Raw genomic sequence first — 19,024 nt, 5'->3', positions numbered from 1 at the left:
AGTTATAAAAAAGAGGAGAGTCAAGGATGTGCAAAATGTCTTGTTGAGTAAACACCAAAAGCAAATGAGCCTTTTTTTTTGCGTCGTCCTTGTGTGACAATACGAGGGGCGATTAGGTTTCTCAAGCCCGCCGCCACCCCCTTCGAGCGCCCACCTCGTCGTCAACTGGCCCGCAGCGGCGGCCAGGTCTCTCAGCTTCCTTCCCTTCACTGCTCTTTCTCCACTCGGGGGTTGCTCCCTCCTTGACGCGACAACACCCTCGACACATCCCTAGGCTGCATCTTCTCTGAGTGTGGGGGGTTTGGCCAGTCCTGTTGGCGTCGTCCCTGGCGGTGCGGTCGGTTGTCGGCTGCCGACCATCAACGAAGTAATGGGTCGAGTCGGTCCCTGTGTTGTATTTGTTCAGCACCGCCGCTCCGCTGAATGTGACCAGGGTGGGTCAGTTCACGGACACATACGTTGGACCGACTCGTTGGCCTTGGGCTGCGTCACCACTAGGTTGGATTCGACCTGGTTATCCATGGACGTGGTTAGCCACCTCCTTCCACGACCTGGTACACGGGTCGTGGGGGGTTTGTGTGGATTTGAGCTTCCCGGAGTTTTCATCGCTTGTGTGGTTGTCATCAGTGGAGGGTTTGCAGGATATTGAGGCGCGCTGGTGTGGCAGCTGTTAAAAATATGCCCTCGAGGCAATAATATTGTATTTATTATATTTTCATGTTTATAATTAAGAGTTTATATTTCATGGTATAACTGCTATGATCCTTGAATATGTGATTCAATGGAAAACTCATATGCACGTATGGAATGATAAACGGTAAAGAATAGGTTCCTAGTCTTGCCTCTAAGACTCGCTCAAGTGTTGTTGGTGATCATGTTTTCAAGATCTTAGGATATCATTCAGCGTAACAATAGTACTAAAACAACATTGAGTGTATGACGTTAGAAGAAATCGTATTGGATCAACCCAATCTTGTTTGTTATACTTTGAGATAATATCATTAGAAATAAATTGTTATAAGATGGAGTGTTAACATATGATTTAGTTCCTCTGACCATGAGAGTATCGTAGTCACTTCTTATCGTATGATGGACTTTGGGGTTGCTCAAACGTCATCAGTAACACGGTGATCATAATGACAACTTACAGATTCATCAGAAAGTTTGACAAGGGACTAGATAGCTCGAGAGTGGGATTTGCTCCTCTGACGATGGAGAGATATTCTTAGGGCCCTTTCGGTGTGACGGTATCCATCATTGTCTGGCCAGACACAGGTGAATACGTCACAAGGATGTCGGAACACTTCAACGAGAAAGAAGAACAAAATCGGTAATGAGGGTAACGGTATAGTGAGCATGTGCATGACTTAGGAGGATACAGACACATCTTGGATTTTGTAAAGTATCACGAAGCAAAAGGAACATCACATGATAACCAAAGGTTCACTCTAATGACATCCGTGTAATCATAGGGATTGATATGGACGTACACAGTCCCACTATTAGTCATTGAACAAAGGAGTTTCGTTCATCTCTATGTTTTACCGAACCTACAGGGTCACATGCTTAAGGTAATCACTATCCTCTAATCATCATAATTAGAAGCCCAGCCTGGTTCTAATCTCCTTCCTCTAATTCTCCAACGATAATTAGTTCTGGACGGCGAAGCGCTACTGGATCGTGAAGACCGTACGCTTGTAACCAATTAGAGAACCCATGATTTCGGTCTTCCGTTCGAGGGCGGTTCGCGGGATCATCATCAACGGTTCGAGGAACTCCAAGTACAATCTACACCGACTCGTCTTTTCCGTTGCAACTCTGGAGTTGGAAACGATCGTTTTTCCAAACCCTATATGCATGTTCATATTATTCTTGGGTGATCATAGGGCGGATTTTTTGTTTTCTAACAGCAGCGGGGTTGGCCGGGTGCGCATCTACGAATCTGAAGGAAATATGCCCTAGAGGCAATAATTGTTATTTATATTTCCTTAAATCATGATAAACGTTTATTATTCATGCTAGAATTGTACTAACCAGAAACTTAGTACATATGTGAATACATAGACAAACAAAGTGTCACTAGTATGCCTCTACTTGACTAGCTCGTTAATCAAAGATGGTTAAGTTTCCTAGCCATGGACAAAGAGTTGTCATTTGATAAGCGGGATCACATCATTAGAGAATGATGTGATTGACTTGACCCATCCATTAGCTTAGCACTATGATCGTTTAGTTTATTGCTATTGCTTTCTCCATAACTTATACATGTTCCTATGACTATGAGATTATGCAACTCCCGAATACCGGAGGAACACTTTGTGTGCTATCAAACGTCACAACGCAACTGGGTGACTATAAAGATGCTCTACAGGTGTCTCCAATGGTGTTTGTTGAGTTGGCATAGATCAAGATTAGGATTTGTCACTCCATGTATCGGAGAGGTATATCTGGGCCCTCTCGGTAATGCACATCACTATAAGCCTTGCATGCAATGTGACTAATGAGTTAGTTACGGGATGTTGCATTACGGAAAGAGTAAATAGACTTGCCAGTAACGAGATTGGACTAGGTATTGAGATACCGACGATCAAATCTCGGGCAAGTAACATACCGATGACAAAGGGAACAACGTATGTTGTTATGCAGTTTGGTCGATAAAGATCTTCGTAGAATATGTAGGAACCAATATGAGCATTCAGGTTCCGCTATTGGTTATTTAACGGAGATGAGTCTCGGTCATGTCTAAGTTCTCGAACCCATAGGGTCCGCACGCTTAACGTTCGGTGACGATCGGTATTATGAATTTATGTGTTTTGATGTATCGAAGGTAGTTCGGAGTCCCGGATATGATGACGGACATGACGAGGAGTCTCGAAATGGTCGAGACATAAAGATCGATATATTGGAAGGCTATGTTTGGACATCGAAATGGTTCTGGGTAAGTTCGGGCATTTACCGGAGTACTGGGGGGTTACCGGAACCCCCCGGGGATTGTATGGGCCTTATTGGGCCTTAGTGGGAGAGAGGAGGAGGCGGCCAAGGTGGAGGGCGCCCCCCAAGCCCAATCAGAATTGGGTAGGGGGCGGCCCCCTTCCTTTACTACAAAAAAAAGACACATCCATGACATTTTGGGCTGAACAATTTTTTTTCTGTCATACTTGTGACACTTCTATGACGATAATTGTGACAAAACCCGGTATCATCATAGATGTGGTGGGATCCTACTTCTATGACAAAAAATCATGAGAGAAAATGGGCTTTTCGTCCTGAGCGGGTCGGAGACGCAGCTGCATGACATTCTTTGGGCCGTCCATGACGGAAAAAATCATGGTAGAAGCGAGGGCGAGGAAAATATCGGGGTGTTTCCGGTTACGGTGGATGGTCGGGGCCGAGCGATGCACGGAGGTTTGCGTGTTTCTCTCATACACGCACGCACGTGGGTGCGAGGCGTTGGGCTCTGACTGAACCCGAGGGAGGCGTTCGCCTACAGAACCCGAGCGATTGCACTGCAGGCTACGCGTTACTGAACCCGAGCGATTGATCGATGGCTGTTAACTGAACCCGATCGAGCGATTCCTTCGCTACTGCTGCTAACTAAAGCCGATCGATGCTGCCTCTGGATGAATAGTGAACATTGCTGGGGGGGGTGGATGAACAATTCCCGGTGGGGGTGGATGAACAGGACCCCGTGGTGTTGCCTTTGGATGAACAGGACCCCGATCGATCGAGCCGGTTGGGGCTGGATGAACAGGACCCCGTGGAGGGCTGGATGAACAGGACCACCCCGTGGAGGGCTGGGTGAACAGTAGACGGTGGAGGGCTGGATGAACAGTAGCCCGTAGAGGGGTGGTTGAATAGGAGCCCGTGGAGAGGGCTGGTTGAATAGTAGTCGATTGAGTAGCGCGCGGTGGAGGCTGGATGAACAGGAGCCCGTGGATGAATAGTCGCAGGTGGAGGCTGGAGGAGGTCGATGGTGGATTAACAGTAGCCCGTGGAGGCTAGAGGGGGTCAACGGTGGAGATGAACAGTATCCTGTGGAGTCCCGTTTTGTGGTACGCCACACCCCTCCCGATGAACAGGACCCCTGTTTCGACCGTAGGAGGTCCGTTTCCTCCGTTTTGCGGTACGCTAGACCCCTTCCGATGAACAGGTGAAGGAAATATACCCTAGAGGCAATAATAAAGTTATTATTTATTCCTTATATCATGATGAATATGTATTATTCATGCTAGAATTGTATTAACCGGAAACTTAGTACATATGTGAATACATAGACAAACAAAGTGTCACTAGTATGCCTCTACTTGACTAGCTCGTTGAATCAAAGATGGTTAAGTTTCCTAGCCATAGACATGAGTTGTCATTTGATTAATGGGATCACATCATTAGAGAATGATGTGATTGAGTTGACCCATTCCGTTAGCTTAGCACGATGATCGTTTAGTTTGTTGCTACTGCTTTCTTCATGACTTATACATGTTCCTCTGACTATGAGATTATGGAACTCCCGAATACCGGAGAAACACTTTGTGTGCTACCAAATGTCACAACGTAACTGGGTGATTATAAAGGTGCTCTACAGGTGTCTCCGATGGTACTTGTTGAGGTGGCATCGATCGAGATTAGTATTTGTCACTCCAATTGTCGGAGAGGTATCTCTGGGCCCTCTCGGTAATGCACATCACTATAAGCCTTGCAAGCAATGCAAATAATGAGTTAGTTGCGGGATGATGCATTACAGAAACAAGTAAAGAGACTTGCCGGTAATGAGATTGAACTAGGTATTGAGATATCGACGATCGAATCTCGGGCAAGTAACATACCGATGACAAAGGAAACAACGTATGTTGTTATGCGGTTTGACCGATAAAGATCTTCGTAGAATATGTAGGAGCCAATATGAACATCCAGGTTCCGCTATTGGTTATTGACCGGAGACGTGTCTCGGTCATGTCTACATAATTCTCGAACCCGTAGGGTCCGCACGCTTAATGTTCGATGATGATCAATATTATGAGTTTATGTGATTTGATGTACCGAAGGTAGTTCGGAGTCCCGGATGAGACCGGGGACATGACGAGGAGTCTCAAAATGGTCGAGATGTAAAGATCGATATATTGGACGACTATATTCGGACATCGGAAAGGTTCCGATTGATTCGGGTATTTTTCGGAGTACCGGGGAGTTACAGGAATACGAGGAAGAAGTATTGGGCCTCATGGGCCAAGTGGTGGAAGAGAGGAGGCAGGGCGCGCAGCCCCCCTAGCCCAAACTGAACTGGACTAGGGGGCCGGCCCCCTTTCCTCTTTTCCTCCCTCTGCTTCCTTCTTCCCTTCCCCTTCCTTTCCTCCTCCTAGTAGGAGCAGGAAAGGGGAGTCCTACACCTACTAGGAGGAGGACTCCTCCTCCTGGCGCGCCCCAGGAGAGCCGGCGGGCCTCCCCCCTTGCTCCTTTATATACGGGGACAGGGGGGCACCCTAGAACACAGAAGTTGATCATTGATCCCTTAGCCGTGTGCGGTGCCCCCTCCACCATAATCCACCTCGATCATATCGTAGTGGTGCTTAGGCGAAGCCCTGCATCGATAGCAACATCATCACCGTCATCACGCCGTCGTGCTGAGGAACTCTCCCATGAAGCTCTGCTGGATCGGAGTTCATGGGACGTCATCGAGCAGAACGTGTGCAGATCGCGGAGGTGCCATACGTTTGGTACTAGGATCGGTCGATCGTGAAGACATACGACTACATCAACCGCGTTGTCATAACACTTCCGTTTTCGGTCTATGAGGGTACGTGGACGAAACTCTTCCCTCTCGTTGCTATGCATCACCATGATCTTGCGTGCGCGTAGGAAAATTTTGAAATTACTACGTGATACGTCTTCAATGTATCTACAATTTTTTATTGTTCCATGCTATATTATATTCTATTTTGGACATTATTGGGCTTTATTATACACTTTCATATTATTTTTGGGACTAACCTATTAACCGGAGGCCTAGCCCAGAATTGCTGTTTTTTTGCCTATTTTAGGGTTTCGCAGAAAAAGAATATCAAATGGAGTCCAAATGGAATGAAACCTTCAGGAACGTGATTTTCGGAACAAACATGATCCAGGGGACTTGGACCCTGCGTCAAGCAATCAACAAGGAAGGCACGAGGTAGGGGGACGCGCCTACCCCCCAGGCGCGCCCTCCACCCTCGTGGGCCCCTGTTGCTCCACGATGTACTCCTTCCTCTCGTATATACCTACGTACCCCCAAACTACCAGATACGGAGCCAAAACCCTAATTCCACCGCTGTAACTTTCTGTATCCACGAGATCCCATCTTAGGGCCTGTTCCGGAGCTCCGCCAGAGGGGGCATCGATCACGGAGGGCTTCTACATCAACACCATAGCCCCTCCGATGAAGTGTGAGTAGTTTACTTCAGACCTACGGGTCCATAGTTATTAGCTAGATGGCTTCTTCTCTCTTTTTGGATCTCAATACAAAGTTCTCCCCCTGTCTTGTGGAGATCTATTCGATGTAATCTTCTTTTTGCGGTGTGTTTGTTGAGACCGATGAATTATGGGTTTATGATCAAGTTTATCTATGAACAATATTTGAATCTTCTCTGAATTCTTTTATGTATGATTGGTTATCTTTGCAAGTCTCTTCGAATTATCAGTTTGGTTTGGCCTACTAGATTGATCTTTCTTGCAATGAGAGAAGTGCTTAGCTTTGGGTTCAATCTTGTGGTGTCCTTTCCCAGTGACAGTAGGGGCAGCAAGGTACGTATTGTATTGTTGCCATCGAGGATAACAAGATGGGGTTTATATCGTATTGCATGAGTTTATCCCTCTACATCATGTCATCTTGCTTAAAGCGTTACTCTGTTATCTTTAACTTAATGAAGGAAATATGCCATAGAGGCAATAATAAAGTTATTATTTATTTCCTTATAATCATGATAAATGTTTATTATTCATGCTAGAATTGTATTAACCGGAAACATAATACATGTGTGAATACATAGACAAACAAAGTGTCACTAGTATGCCTCTACTTGACTAGCTCGTTAATCAAAGATGGTTATGTTTCCTAACCATAAACAATGAGTTGTTATTTGATTAACGGGATCACATCATTAAGTGAATGATCTGATTGACATGACCCATTCCATTAGCTTAGCACCCGATCGTTTAGTGTGTTGCTATTGCTTTCTTTATGACTTATACATGTTCCTATAACTATGAGATTATGCAACTCCCATTTACCGGAGGAACACTTTGGGTACTACCAAACGTCACAACGTAACTGGGTGATTATAAAGGAGTACTATAGGTGTCTCCAAAGGTACATGTTGGGTTGGCGTATTTCGAGATTAGGTTTTGTCACTCCGATTATCGGAGAGGTATCTCTGGGCCCTCTCGGTAATGCACATCACTTAAGCCTTGAAAGCATTGCAACTAAATGAGTTAGTTGCGGATGATGTATTACAGAACGAGTAAAGAGACTTGCTGGCAACGAGATTGAACTAGGTATGGGATACCGATGATCGAATCTTGGGCAAGTAACATACCGATGACAAAGGGAACGACGTATGTTGTTATGCGGTCTGACCGATAAAGATCTTCATAGAATATGTAGGAGCCAATATGGGCATCCAGGTCCCGCTATTGGTTATTGACCGGAGACGTGTCTCGGTCATGTCTACATTGTTCTCGAACCCGTAGGGTCCGCACGCTTAAGGTTACGATGACAGTTATATTATGAGTTTATGCATTTTGATGTACCGAAAGTTGTTCGGAGTGCCGGATGTGATCACGGACATGACGAGGAGTCTCGAAATGGTCGAGACATAAAGATTGATATATTGGAAGCCTATGTTTGGATATCGGAAGTGTTCCGGGTGAAATCGGGATTTTACCGGAGTACCGGGAGGTTACCGGAACCCCCCGGGAGCTATATGGGCCTTAGTGGGCCTTAGTGGAAAAGAGAAGGGGCAGCCCAAGATGGGCCGCGCGCCTCCCCCCCTCCCCTAGTCCTATTAGGACAAGGAGAGGTGGCCGGCCCCCCTCTCTCTTTTCCCCCTCCGCGAATCCTATTCCAACTAGGATTGGGGGGGGGGGAATCCTACTCCGAGAAGGAGTAGGACTCTCCTGGCGCGCCCTCCTTGGCCGGCCAGCCTCCCCCCTTTAGTCCTTTATATACAGAGGCAGGGAGACCCCAGAGACACACAAGTTGATCCACGTGATCTATTCCTTAGCCGTGTGCGGCGCCCCCAGCCACCATAGTCCTCGATAATATTGTAGCGGAGTTTAGGCGAAGCCCTGCTGCTGTAGTGCATCAAGATCGTCACCACGCCATCGTGCTGGCGGAACTCTTCCCCGACACTTTGCTGGATCGGAGTCCGGGGATCGTCATCGAGCTGAACGTGTGCTCGAACTCGGAGGTGCCATAGTTTCAGTGCTTGATCGGTCGGATCGTGAAGACGTACGACTACATCAACCAAACGCTTCCGTTGTCGATCTACTAGGTATGTAGATCACACTCCCCCCTCGTTGCTATGCATCACATGATCTTGCGTGTGCATAGGAATTTTTTTGAAATTACTACGAAACCCAACACTTAATACTCTAGATGCATGCTGGATAGCAGTCAATGTGTGGAGTAATAGTAGATGCAGGCAGGAGTCGGTCTACTTGTCTCGGACATGATGCCTATATACATGATCATACCTAGATATTCTCATAGCTATGCTCAATTCTGTCAATTTCTCAATTGTAATTTGTTTACCCACCGTGAATACTTATGCTCTATGAAACCTATGGCCCCACGGGTCTATCTTCCATCATATTAATCTTCCAATACTTAGTTATTTCCTTTGCCTTTTATTTTACTTTGCATCTTTATCATAAAAATACCAAAAATATTATCTTATCATATCTATCAGATCTCACTCTCGTAAGTGACCGTGTAGGGATTGAAAACCCCTTATCGCGTTGGTTGCAAGGATTTATTTGTTTGTGTAGGTGCGAGGGAGTCGTGCGTGGCCTCCTACTGGATTGATACCTTGGTTCTCAAAAACTGAGGGAAATACTTACGCTACTTTGCTGCATCACCCTTTCCTCTTCAAGGGAAAACCAACGCAAGTGGTCAAGAGGTAGCAAGAAGGATTCCTGGCGGCGTTGCCGGGGAGGTCTACGCAAAAGTCAAGACATACCAATTACCCATCACAAACCCTTATCTCCCGCATTACATTATTTGCCATTTGCCTCTCGTTTTCCTCTCCCCCACTTCACCCTTTCCGTTTTATTCGCCCTCTCTCTCTCCATCCTCCCTCTCTTTCTCCGTTTGCCTCTTTTTGCACGTCTCTTGTTTGCTCGTGTGTTGTGTTGCTTGCTTGTCATTATGGCTAGTCCCCTATCTTCTCTGTTGTCTCCCAAAAATGAAGTTCTTAATTTTAAGCAAAGGGAAGGAGAAAACCTAAAAGACGCTTGGTATAGAATTTGCAATGCTCAAAATAGATCTACCAGGAAGCAATCTACTTCTATTCTTCTTTGCAATTTTTATGTAGGTGCTATCCCTTGGAACAGATATGTCCTTGATACCTTTACCGGAGGGAACTTCTTGGGTAGCCACACTTTTGATTCCTATAATGCTATGATAGATTTATTTGGCTCACCCCCTCTTTTGGTTAATGGAACTATGTTAACTTTGGATCATGTAATGCAAAAACTTGAAATTATTGAAAATAAAGTTGCTACCGTTGAGTAAATTTAAAATTTCGATAAAAAGATCCACAACCAAATTACCCAATATGGATCTAAAGTAGGAGTAACTTTGAAAAATATTGAAGAGAAGGAACCTATAGTTAATGAAAGAATAAATCATGATTCCACTAAAATCGATAAACTTGAGGGTATCATTACCAACTTGGGAACCGCTTTTTCTTCCGTAAAGAATACTCCAAGTCCTCCAACTAAAATTGCCAAGCTTATCTATGTTCCTAAAAATAAGGGTGAATCCTCCAGTAAAGAAACTGCGGATCTCAAATCTATAAGTATTCATCCTAATCTTTTTGCTACTAATAATTTTTTCAATCTTGTGCCTAGAAGTTTGATTATTGATAAAAGGAAAGAAACTCCTAAAGGTGATAGATGTCTCATTAAAGAATTACCAACTAAAGATGGCAACACCTAGATCTGTCCTTGCTTTTTATGCCTAGCTAGGGGCGTTAAACGATAGCGCTTGTTGGGAGGCAACCCAATTTTATTTTTATTCCTTGCTTTTTGCTCCTGTTTAGTAATAAATAATTTATCTAGCCTCTGTTTTGGTTGTGTTTTTTGTGTTTAATTAGTGTTTTTGCCAAGTAGAACCGTTGGGAAGACTTGGGGAAAGTCTTTTTAATCTTGCTGTAAAAAACAGAAACTTTAGCGCTCACGAGAATTGCTGCCATTTTTATTTGGAAAATTATATTTAGTTAATTATTTTTTAAGATGATTAATAGATAAATTCCTCACGTCCAGAAATTTATTTTAGAATTTTTGGGGTTCCAAATCTCGCGTTAGCTACAGATTACTACAGACTGTTCTGTTTTTGACAGATTCTGTTTTCGTGTGTTGTTTGCTTATTTTGATGAATCTATGGCTAGTAAAATAGTTTATAAACCATAGAGAAGTTGGAATACAGTAGGTTTAACACCAATATAAATAAAGAATGAATTCATTATAGTACCTTGAAGTGGTGTTTTTTTATTTCGCTAACGGAGCTCACAAGATTTTCTACTTTAAGTTTTGTGTTGTGAAGTTTTCAAGTTTTGGGTGAAAGATTTGATGGATTATGGAACAAGGAGTGGTAAGAGCCTAAGCTTGGGCATGCCCATGGCACCCCAAGATAATCTAAGGACACCTAAAAGCCAAAGCTTGGGGATGCCCCGGAAGGCATCCCCTCTTTCGTCTACTTCCATCGGTAACTTTACTTGGAGCTATATTTTTATTTACCACATGATATGTGTTTTGCTTGGAGCATCTTGTATTATTTGAGTCTTTATCTGTTAGTTTTCCACAATCATCCTTGCTTTACACACCTTTTGAGAGAGACACATGGTTCGGAAATTGTTAGAATACTCTATGTGCTTCACTTATATCTTTTGAGTTATATAGTTTTTGCTCTAGTGCTTCACTTATATCTTTTAGAGCATGTCGGTGGATTTGTTTTATAGAAACTATTGTTCTCTCATGCTTCACTTAGATTATTTTGAGAGTCCTACAAAACAGTATGGTAATTTGTTTTAATTATGTTAGGCATTCAAGATTAATATTTTTTTTCTTATGAGTGTGTTGAATACTATGAGAAGTTTGATACTCGATAATTGTTTTGAGATATGGAGATGGTGATATTAGAGTCATGCTAGTTGAGTAGTAGTGAATTTGATAAATACTTGTGTTAAAGTTTGTGATTCCCGTAGCATGCACGTATGGTGAACCGTTATGTGATGAAGTCGGAGCATGATTTATTTATTGATTGTCTTCCTTATGAGTGGCGGTCGGGGATGAGCGATGGTCTTTTCCTACCAATCTATCCCCCTAGGAGCATGCGCGTAATACTTTGCTTTGATAACTTGTAGATTTTTGCAATAAGTATATGAGTTCTTTATGACTAAGGTTGAGTCCATGGATCATACGCACTTTTATTCCTTCCACCATTGCTAGCCTCTCTAATACCGCACACCTTTCGCCGGTATCATACACCCACCATATACCTTCCTCAAAACAGCCACCATACCTACCTATCATGGCATTTCCATAGCCATTCCGAGATATATTTCCATGCAACTTTCCGCCGTTCCGTTTACTATGACACGCTCTATCATTGTCATATTGCTTTGCATGATCATGTAATTGGCATTGTATTTGTGGCAAAGCCACCGTTCATAATTCTTTCATACATGTCACTCTTGATTCATTGCATATCCCGGTACACCGCCGGAGGCATTCACATGGAGTCATATTTTGTTCTAAGTATCGAGTTGTAACTGTTGAGTTGTAAGTAAATAAAAGTGTGATGATCATCATTTTTAGAGCATTGTCCCAAGTGAGGAAAGGATGATGGAGACTATGATTCCCCCACAAGTCGGGATGAGACTCCGGACTAAAAAAGAGGCCAAAGAAGCCCAAATAAAAAAAGAGGCCATAAAAAAAGGAAAAGGCCCAAATAAAAAAATATGAGAGAAAAAGAGAGAAGGGACAATGCTACTATCCTTTTACCACACTTGTGCTTCAAAGTAGCACCATGATCTTCATAATAGAGAGTCTCCTATGTTATCACTTTCATATACTAGTGGGAATTTTTCATTATAAACTTGGCTTGTATATTCCAATGATGGGCTTCCTCAAAATGCCCTAGGTCTTCGTGAGCAAGCGAGTTGGATGCACACCCACTTAGTTCTTTTCGTAGAGCTTTTATATACTTATATCTCTAGTGCATCTCTTGCATGGCAATCCCTACGCACTCACATTGATATCTATTGATGGGCATCTCCATAGCCCGTTGATACGCCTAGTTGATGTGAGACTATCTTCCCCCCTTTTGTCTCCTCCACAACCACCATTCTATTCCACCTAAAGTGCTATGTCCATGGCTCACGCTCATGTATTGCGTGAAGATTGAAAAAGTTTGAGAACACCAAAAGTATGAAACAATTGCTTGGCTTGTCATCGGGGTTGTGCATGATTTAAATACTTTGTGTGGTGAAGATAGAGCATAGCCAGACTATATGATTTTGTAGGGATACCTTTCTTTGGCCATGTTATTTTGAAGAGACATAATTGCTTAGTTAGTATGCTTGAAGTATTATTATTTCTATGTCAATATTGAACTTTTGTCTTGAATCTTTCGGATCTGAATATTCATACCACAATTAAGAAGAATTGCATTGAAATTATGCCAAGTAGCATTCCACATAAAAATTTCTGTTTTTATCATTTACCTACTCGAGGACGAGCAGGAGTTAAGCTTGGGGATGCTTGATACGTCTCCAAGGTATCTATAATTTTTGATTGTTCCATGCTATATTATATTCTGTTTTGGACATCATTGGGCTTTACTATACACTTTTATATTATTTTTGGGGCTAACCTATTAACCGGAGGCCCAGCCCAGAATTGCTATTTTTTTGCCTATTTTAGGGTTTTGCAGAAAAAGAATATCAAACAGAGTCCAAACGGAATGAAACCTTCGGGAACGTGATTTTCGGAACGAACATGATCCAGGGGACTTGGACCCTACGTCAAGCAATCAACAAGGAAGGCACAAGGTAGGGGGCACGCCTAACCCCCCAAGCATGCCCACCACCCTCATGGGCCCCCTGTTGCTCCACCGACGTACTCCTTCCTCCTATATATACCTACGTATCCCCAAACTACCAGATACGGAGCCAAAACCCTAATTCCACCGCCGTAACTTTCTGTATCCACGAGATCCCATCTTGGGGCCTGTTCCGGAGCTCCGCCAGAGGGGGCATCGATCACGGAGGGCTTCTACATCAACACCATAGCCCCTCCGATGAAGTGTGAGTAGTTTACTTCAGACCTACAGGTCCATAGTTATTAGCTAGATGGATTCTTCTCTCTTTTTGGATCTCAATACAAAGTTCTCCCCCTCGCTTGTGGAGATCTATTCGATGTAATCTTCTTTTTGCGGTGTGTTTGTTGAGACCGATGAATTGTGGGTTTATGATCAAGTTTATCTATGAACAATATTTGAATCTTCTCTGAATTCTTTTATGTATGATTGGTTATCTTTGCAAGTCTCTTCGAATTATCAGTCTGGTTTGGCCTACTAGATTGATCTTTCTTGCAATGGGAGAAGTGCTTAGATTTGGGTTCAATCTTGCGGTGTCCTTTCCCAGTGACAGTAGGGGCAGCAAGGCACGTATTGTATTGTTGCCATCGAGGATAACAAGATGGGGTTTATATCATATTGCATGAGTTTATCCCTCTATACCATGTCATCTTGCTTACAGCGTTACTCTGTTCTCTTGAACTTAATACTCTAGATGCATGCTGGATAGCGGTCGATGTGTGGAATAATAGTAGTAGATGTAGACAGGAGTCGGTCTACTTGTGTCAGACGTGATGCCTATATACATGATCATACCTAGATATTCTCATAACTATGCTCAATTCTGTCAATTGCTCAACAGTAATTTGTTTACCCACCGTGAATACTTATGCTCTTGAGAGAAGCCACTAGTGAAACCTATGGCCCCGGGGTCTATCTTCCATCATATTAATCTTCCAATACTTAGTCATTTCCTTTGCCTTTTATTTTACTTTGCATCTTTATCATAAAAATACCAAAAATATTATCTTATCATATCTATCAGATCTCACTCGTAAGTAAGTGACCGTGTAGGGATTGACAACCCCTTATCGCGTTGGTTGCGAGGATTTATTTGTTTGTGTAGGTGCGAGGGACTCGTGCGTGGCCTCCTACTGGATTGATACCTTGGTTCTCAAAAACCGAGGGAAATACTTACGCTACTTTGCTGCATCACCCTTTCCTCTTCAAGGGAAAACCAACGCAAGTGCTCAAGAGGTAGCACTATGTTCCCCAACAGTGGCATCCTAGCCAGGTTTATGCATATATGTTATATGCACGAGTAGAACACAAGTGAGTTGTGGGCGATACAAGTCATACTGCTTACCAACATGTCATACTTTGGTTCGGCGGTATTGTTGGATGAAGCGGCCCGGACCAAAATTATGCGTACACTTACGCGAGACTGGTTCTACCAACGTGCTTTGCACACAGGTGGCTGGCGGGTGTCAGTTTCTCCAACTTTAGTTGAATCGAGTGTGGCTACGCCCGTTCCTTGTGAAGGTTAAAACAACACATACTTGACGAAATATCATTGTGGTTTTGATGCGTAGGTAAGAACGGTTCTTGCTCAGCCCATAGCAGCGACGTAAAACTTGCAACAACAAATTAGAGGACACCTAACTTGTTTTTGCAGGGTTGTTGTGATGTGATATGGTCAAAACATGATATAAGTTGTTTTATGAGATGATCATGTTTCGTTGAAGTTATCGGCAACTGGTAGAAGCAAGTGCATAAGATGATCATGTTTTATGAGATGATCAGGTTTTGTTGAAGTTGTGTCTTTATTGCATAAGATGCAAGTGCCATGTAATTGCTTTACTTTATCGCTATGCGATAGCAATAGTTGCAAAAGCAATAGCTGGTGAGACGACCATGTGACAACACGTTGATAAAAGATCAAGATGATGGAGATCATGGTGTCATGCCAGTAACAATAGAAATCATGACAATACTTTGCAGATGGAGATCAAAAGTACAAGATGATGATGGCCATATCATGTCACATATTTGGATTACATGTGATGTTTATATTTTATACATCTTATTTTTGGTTAGTTCGGCGGTAGCATTATAAGATGATCTCTCACTAAATTTCAAGGTACAAGTGTTCTCCCTGAGTATGCACCGTTGCCAATGTTCGTCGTGTCGAGACACCACATGATTATCGGGTGTGATAAGCTCAAAGTTCATCTACAACAGGTGTAAGACAGTTTTGCACACGCAGAATACTCGGGTTAAACTTGACGAGCCTAGCATATGCAGATATGGCCTCGGAACACTAAGACCGAAAGGTCGAGCGTGAATCATATAGTTGATATGATCAACATAGTGATGTTCACCATTGAAAACTACTCCATCTCATGTGATGATCAGACATGGTTTAGTTGATTTGGATCACGTGATCATTTAGAGGACTAGAGGGATGTTTATCTAAGTGGGAGTTCTTAATTAATATGATTAATTGAACTTTAATTTATCATGAACTTAGTCCTGACAGTATTTTCATAACTATGGTGTAGATCAATAGCTCGTGATGTAGCTCCCCGTTTATTTTGATATGTTCCTAGAGAAAAACTAAGTTGAAGGATGTTAGTAGAATGATGCGGATTGGATCCGTGATCTGAGGATTATCCTCATTGCTGCACAGAAGAATTATGTCCTTTATGCACCGCTAGGTGACAGACCGATTGCAGGAGCAGATGCAGACGTTATGAACGTTTGGCGAGCTTGATATGATGACTACTTGATAGTTTAGTGCACCATGCTTTATGGCTTAGAATTGGGGCTTCAAAGACGTTTTGAACTCCACTGAGTATATCAGATGTTCCAAGAGTTGAAATTAGTATTTCAGACTCATGCCCATGTCGAAAGGTATGAGACCTTTGACAAGCACTTCGCCTACAAGATGGAGGAGAATAGCTCTGCTAGTGAGCATGTGCTCAGAATGTCTGAGTACTACAATCACTTGAATCAAGTGGGAGTTAATCTTCCAGATAATATAGTGATTGACAGAATTCTCTAGTCACTATCACCAAGTTACTGGAACTTCGTGATGAACTATAATATGCAAGGGATAACGAAAACGATTCCCAAGCTCTTCGTGATGCTGAAATCGACGAAGGTAGAAATCAAGAAAAGCATCAAGTGTTGATGGTTGACAAGACCACTAGTTTCAAGAAAAGGGCAAAGGGAAGAAGGGGAACTTCAAGAAGAACGACAAGCAAGTTGCTGCTCAAGTGAAGAAGCCCAAGTCTAGACCTAAACCTGAGACTAAGTGCTTCTACTGTAAAGGGACTAGTCACTGGAAGCAGAACTGCCCCAAGTATTTGGCGGATAAGAAGGATGGCAAAGTGAACAAAGGTATATTTGATATACATGTTATTGATGTGTACTTTTCTAGTGTTTATAGCAACCCCTCATTATTTGATACTAGTTCAGTTGCTGAGATTAGTAACTCGAAACGGGAGTTGCAGAATGAACAGAGAATAGTTAAGGGTGAAGTGACGATGTGTGTTGGAAGTGGTTCCAAGATTGATATGATCATCATCGCACACTTCCTATACTTTCGGGATTAGTGTTGAACCTAAATAAATGTTATTTGGTGTTTGCGTTAAGCATGAATATGATTTGATCATGTTTATTGCAATATGGTTATTCATTTAAAGTCAGAGAATAATTGTTGTTCTGTTTACATGAATAAAACCTTCAATGGTCATACACCCAAGGTGAATGGTTTATTGAATCTCGATCGTAGTGATACACATATTCATAATATTGAAGCCAAAAGATGCAAAGTTAATAATGATAGTGCAACTTATTTGTGGCACTGCCGTTTAGGTCATATTGGTGTAAAGTGCATGAAGAAAATCCATGCTGATGGGCTTTTGGAATCACTTGATTATGAATCAGTTGATGCTTGCGAACCACGCCTCATGGACAAGATGAGTAAGACTCCATTCTCCGGAACAATGGAGCGAGCAACAGACTTGTTGGAAATAATACATACTGATGTATGCAGTCCGATGAGTGTTGAGGCTCGCGGCAAGTATCATTATTTTCTGACCTTCACAGATGATTTGAGTAAGATATGTGTATATCTTCTTGATGGAACATAAGTCTGAAACATTTGAAAAGTTCAAAGAATTTCAGAGTGAAGTGGAAAATCATTGTAACAAGAAAAATAAAGTTTCTACGATCTGATCGTGGAGGAGAATATTTGAGTTACGAGTTTGGTCTTCATTTGAAACAATGCGGAATAGTTTCGCAACTCACGCCACCTGGAACACCACAGCGTAATGGTGTGTCCGAACATCATAACTGTACTTTATTAGATACGGTGCAATCTATGATGTCTCTTACCGATTTACCACTATCGTTTTGGGGCTATGCATTAGAGACAGCTGCATTCACGTTAAATAGGGCACCATCTAAATCCGTTGAGACGACACCATATGAACTGTGGTTTGGCAAGAAACCAAAGTTGTCATTTCTTAAAGTTTGGGGTTGCAATGCTTATGTGAAAAAGTATCATCCTGATAAGCTCAAACCCAAATCAGAGAAATGTGTCTTCATAAGATACCCAAAGGAGACAGTTGGGTACACCTTCTATCACAGATCCGAAGGCAAGACATTCGTTGCTAAGAATGGACCCTTTCTAGAGAAGGAGTTTCTCTCGAAAGAAGTGAGTGGGAGGAAAGTAGAACTTGATGAGGTAACTATACCTGCTCCCTTATTGGAAAGTAGTTCACCACAGAAATCTGTTCCTGTGACTCCTACACCAATTAGTGAGGAAGCTAATGATAATGATCATGTAACTTCAGATCAAGTTACTACCGAACCTCATAGGTCAACCAGAGTGAGATCCACACCAGAGTAGTATAGTAATCCTGTTCTGGATGTCATGTTACTTGACCATGACGAACCTACGAACTATGAGGAAGTGATGATGAGCCCAGATTCTGCGAAATGGCTTGAGGCCATGATATCTGAGATGGGATCCATGTATGAGAACAAAGTATGGACTTTGATTGACTTGCCCAATGATCGGTGAGTCATTAAGAATAAATGGATCTTTAAGAGGAAGACAGATGCTGATAGTAGTGTTACTATCTACAAAGTTCGAATTTTTGCAAAATGTTTTTGACAAGTTCAAGGTGTTGACTACAATGAGATTTTCTCACTCGTATTGATGCTTAAAAGTCTGTCCGAATCATGTTAGCAGTTAACGCATTTATAAAATTTGGCAAATGGATGTCAAAACTATATTCCTTCATGGATTTCTTAAAAGAAGAGTTGTATATGATGCAACCAGAAGGTTTTGTCGATCCTAAAGATGCTAACAAAGTGAGCAAGCTCCAGCGATCCATCTATGGCTGGTGCAAGCATCTCGGAGTTGGAATATATGCTTTGATAAAGTGATCAAAGCATATGGTTTTATACAGACTTGCAGTGAAGCCTGTATTTACAAGAAAGTGAGTGGGAGCACTACAACATTTCTGATAAGTATATGTGAATGAAATATTGTTGATCAGAAATAATGTAGAATTTTCTGGAAAGCATAAAGAAGTGTTTGAAAAGAGTTTTTTCAAAGAAAGACCTCGATGAAGCTGCTTACACATTGAGCATCAAGATCTATAGAGGTAGATCAAGACG

The sequence above is a fragment of the Triticum aestivum genome, chromosome 3A (assembly GCF_018294505.1).
Source record: "Triticum aestivum cultivar Chinese Spring chromosome 3A, IWGSC CS RefSeq v2.1, whole genome shotgun sequence".
Classification (NCBI taxonomy): Eukaryota; Viridiplantae; Streptophyta; class Magnoliopsida; order Poales; family Poaceae; genus Triticum; species Triticum aestivum.
This window is presented reverse-complemented; position numbering follows the sequence as displayed.